This window comes from Salvelinus fontinalis, chromosome 7, assembly GCF_029448725.1.
Source record: "Salvelinus fontinalis isolate EN_2023a chromosome 7, ASM2944872v1, whole genome shotgun sequence".
In the NCBI taxonomy this organism is placed as follows: Eukaryota; Metazoa; Chordata; class Actinopteri; order Salmoniformes; family Salmonidae; genus Salvelinus; species Salvelinus fontinalis.
Window position 1 is genome coordinate 58,789,620 of NC_074671.1, and position 5,045 is coordinate 58,794,664.

The following is a 5,045-nucleotide window of genomic DNA, read 5'->3' on the forward strand; positions in this document are numbered from 1 at the left end:
ACCTTTAAAGACCCCTAAAGACAGACATCAGGGAATAGCTGGATGATGATGATGGTGGATCCATTTAGACCCAATAGGGTCAACGTGGAGAGGGTTGTCAAGTGTGTCAGTCAACAATCGTCATCCTAATGAAATGAGTGGATTCTGAAGCTACAGCATGTGACCTTCCGGAGGTCATCTTCCTCTGATGACGAGTGTTTGTGAATTGGCTGTGGTGGACATTCCGCTATGGTCTGAGAATGTGGTGGTTATATGTCAACGCTGTAGTCAAACTGTTGTAATGGGCCCAGTCACTCACCATACAAGCTGTAGTCAAACTGTTATAATGGGCCCAGTCACTCACCATACAAGCTGTAGTCAAACTGTTGTAATGGGCCTAGTCACTCACCATACAAGCTGTAGTCAAACTGTTGTAATGGGCCTAGTCACTCACCATACAAGCTGTAGTCAAACTGTTGTAATGGGCCTAGTCACTCACCATACAAGCTGTAGTCAAACTGTTGTAATGGGCCCAGTCACTCACCATACAAGCTGTAGTCAAACTGTTGTAATGGGCCCAGTCACTCACCATACAAGCTGTAGTCAAACTGTTGTAATGGGCCCAGTCACTCACCATACAAACTGTAGTCAAACTGTTGTAATGGGCCCAGTCACTCACCATACAAGCTGTAGTCAAACTGTTGTAATGGGCCCAGTCACATTTACCATACAAGCTGTAGTCAAACTGTTGTAATGGGCCCAGTCACTCACCATACAAGCTGTAGTCAAACTGTTGTAATGGGCCCAGTCACTCACCATACAAGCTGTAGTCAAACTGTTGTAATGGGCCCAGTCACTCACCATACAAGTTGTAGTCAAACTGTTGTAATGGGCCCAGTCACTCACCATACAAGCTGTAGTCAAACTGTTGTAATGGGCCCAGTCACTCACCATACAAGCTGTAGTCAAACTGTTGTAATGGGCCCAGTCACTCACAATACAAGCTGTAGTCAAACTGTTGTAATGGGTCCAGTCACTCACCATACAAGCTGTAGTCAAACTGTTGTAATGGGCCCAGTCACTCACCATACAAGCTGTAGTCAAACTGTTGTAATGGGCCCAGTCACTCACCATACAAGCTGTAGTCAAACTGTTGTAATGGGCCCAGTCACTCACCATACAAGCTGTAGTCAAACTGTTGTAATGGGCCCAGTCACTCACCATACAAGCTGTAGTCAAACTGTTGTAATGGGCCCAGTCACTCACCATACAAGCTGTAGTCAAACTGTTATAATGGGCCCAGTCACTCACCATACAAGCTGTAGTCAAACTGTTGTAATGGGCCCAGTCACTCACCATACAAACTGTAGTCAAACTGTTGTAATGGGCCCAGTCACATTTACCATACAAGCTGTAGTCAAACTGTTGTAATGGGCCCAGTCACTCACCATACAAGCTGTAGTCAAACTGTTGTAATGGGCCCAGTCACATTTACCATACAAGCTGTAGTCAAACTGTTGTAATGGGCCCAGTCACTCACCATACAAGCTGTAGTCAAACTGTTGTAATGGGCCCAGTCACTCACCATACAAGTTGTAGTCAAACTGTTGTAATGGGCCCAGTCACTCACCATACAAGTTGTAGTCAAACTGTTGTAATGGGCCCAGTCACTCACCATACAAGCTGTAGTCAAACTGTTGTAATGGGCCCAGTCACTCACCATACAAGCTGTAGTCAAACTGTTGTAATGGGCCCAGTCACTCACCATACAAGCTGTAGTCAAACTGTTGTAATGGGCCCAGTCACTCACCATACAAGCTGTAGTCAAACTGTTGTAATGGGCCTAGTCACTCACCATACAAGCTGTAGTCAAACTGTTGTAATGGGCCTAGTCACTCACCATACAAGCTGTAGTCAAACTGTTGTAATGGGCCTAGTCACTCACCATACAAGCTGTAGTCAAACTGTTGTAATGGGCCCAGTCACTCACCATACAAGCTGTAGTCAAACTGTTGTAATGGGCCCAGTCACTCACCATACAAGCTGTAGTCAAACTGTTGTAATGGGCCCAGTCACTCACCATACAAACTGTAGTCAAACTGTTGTAATGGGCCCAGTCACTCACCATACAAGCTGTAGTCAAACTGTTGTAATGGGCCCAGTCACTCACCATACAAGCTGTAGTCAAACTGTTGTAATGGGCCCAGTCACTCACAATACAAGCTGTAGTCAAACTGTTGTAATGGGTCCAGTCACTCACCATACAAGCTGTAGTCAAACTGTTGTAATGGGCCCAGTCACTCACCATACAAGCTGTAGTCAAACTGTTGTAATGGGCCCAGTCACTCACCATACAAGCTGTAGTCAAACTGTTGTAATGGGCCCAGTCACATTTACCATACAAGCTGTAGTCAAACTGTTGTAATGGGCCCAGTCACTCACCATACAAGCTGTAGTCAAACTGTTGTAATGAGCCCAGTCACTCACCATACAGGCTGTAGTCAAACTGTTGTAATGGGCCCAGTCACTCACCATACAAGCTGTAGTCAAACTGTTGTAATGGGCCCAGTCACTCACCATACAAGCTGTAGTCAAACTGTTATAATGGGCCCAGTCACTCACCATACAAGCTGTAGTCAAACTGTTGTAATGGGCCCAGTCACTCACCATACAAACTGTAGTCAAACTGTTGTAATGGGCCCAGTCACATTTACCATACAAGCTGTAGTCAAACTGTTGTAATGGGCCCAGTCACTCACCATACAAGCTGTAGTCAAACTGTTGTAATGGGCCCAGTCACATTTACCATACAAGCTGTAGTCAAACTGTTGTAATGGGCCCAGTCACTCACCATACAAGCTGTAGTCAAACTGTTGTAATGGGCCCAGTCACTCACCATACAAGTTGTAGTCAAACTGTTGTAATGGGCCCAGTCACTCACCATACAAGTTGTAGTCAAACTGTTGTAATGGGCCCAGTCACTCACCATACAAGCTGTAGTCAAACTGTTGTAATGGGCCCAGTCACTCACCATACAAGCTGTAGTCAAACTGTTGTAATGGGCCCAGTCACTCACCATACAAGCTGTAGTCAAACTGTTGTAATGGGCCCAGTCACTCACCATACAAGCTGTAGTCAAACTGTTGTAATGGGCCCAGTCACTCACCATACAAGCTGTAGTCAAACTGTTGTAATGGGCCCAGTCACTCACCATACAAGCTGTAGTCAACTGTCGTAATGGGCCCAGTCACTCATTTTACATTTACATTTTAGTCATTTAGCAGACGCTCTTATCCAGAGCGACTTATAGTAGAGTGCATACATTTTTATTACATTTTTTTACATTTCATTACATTTTACATACCGAGACAAGGATATCCCTACCGGCCAAACCCTCCCTAACCCGGACGACGCTATGCCAATTGTGCGTCGCCCCACGGACCTCCCGGTTGCGGGCGGCTGCGACAGAGCCTGGGCGCGAACCCAGCCCAGCCTGGGTGCGAACCCAGAGACTCTGGTGGCGCAGCTAGCACTGCGATGCAGTGCCCTAGACCACTGCGCCACCCGGGAGGTGGCGCAATTCACTCACCATACAAGCTGTAGTCAAACTGTTGTAATGGGCCCAGTCACTCACCATACAAGCATAGAGTTTGTAGTTTACTTATTTTGGCATGAATGGGACAGAAAAAAGGAAAGTCCCATTGTTGCTCCTATATAAATTGAATGTGTAAAACAAACAGGATTCTCCATGCCATGTAGACTTTCCTGGACCCATCCGTAGTGCAATAGAACATATTTGATATGTCTGTGGTGGTACCTTAGTACGTGTTGTAGTAGTTAAGCTGTAGCTACTTCAACAATTCAAAGTGCTTCACTGACCTCAGTTTTATTTATTGTGTTTCCATGAAACAACACCAGCTGTATGTATTGTGTTTCTATGAAACAGATGTCATGGCAGTCTCGGGTGGTGACTCGGGTGGTCACTCTGGTGGTGGTGAAGTTCTGATATGCCGGATGGTAATGGGTTCTGACGAACAACACTATCCTACAAGCACCCTCTAGTCTATGTCTGCTAACCCAGAGAGAGGCTCTGGGGCTGGGGGGGCAGGAGGTGGCATGGGGCTGGGGCTGGGGCAGGGGGGCTGGTGATGGGGGGCGTGGGGGCTGACAGACACTGATAGGGGAGGCCATTACCATAGCATATGCGGTGTTAGTAATGATTGACTGTCTATATGTCTAGTTATTTATGTAGGCCTACGTAGCTTTTCCTGCAGTCAAATGACCTAGTGGCCTCCTGGCTGGAATGTTTTTCATATTTTTCATAATTAATAAACTTGTGTTTCTATGTATAACAGTTTTGTTATATTTCCGTCTTCTGTGATGTATATAAAGTGTCAAATTGGGATGCAAACTCAAAATGTAATACATTTCATCTCCATATCTGACATGGTACAGGTGTCTTCTTGTTTTTAGCCCATAACCATGTGTTTGAGGTGTATACTTTTGTTTCAAAGTAGATTTGTTTAAGACTACCAAGAATCACTCTGTGGGACCCTGATTTTCACTGCAGTGAAAGGTTAAATGCTTCACAAATAGTTTATAAGCAGAGTTTGAGCTCAGCAATTATCAACTGCCCTTCCAGATTGTACATTTAAACATCTATGTCTATGATACATCATACATCATCTGTGTTTACGGATGATCAGCTAGTGTGCTTGATGCCGGGAGTCACTGTCTTGGCAGGTGGGGTGTCCTCTGTGGAGATTAAACAGAGGATCTCTAGGAAGCTGATTGATCAGTCACAGAGCAGTGCTGCTCAGTGCTTCTGTCTATCTTTAGCTCCTGTAGGGTCTGTGAATGGAGGGCCAAGACTTATCTGACTGGCTGTCATCAAAACCTGTAGTATTTTTAGGGGCGGTTAGGAGCGGCAGGGCAGCAGCTGCACAAGCATTTAACGCTTGTTCATCTCCCTCCCCCCTCTCTCTCTCTCTCTCTCTCTCTCTCTCTCTCTCTCTCTCTCTCCCTGACATTGACACACCGGGCGCCTTAGGACCGGGTGACGCAAA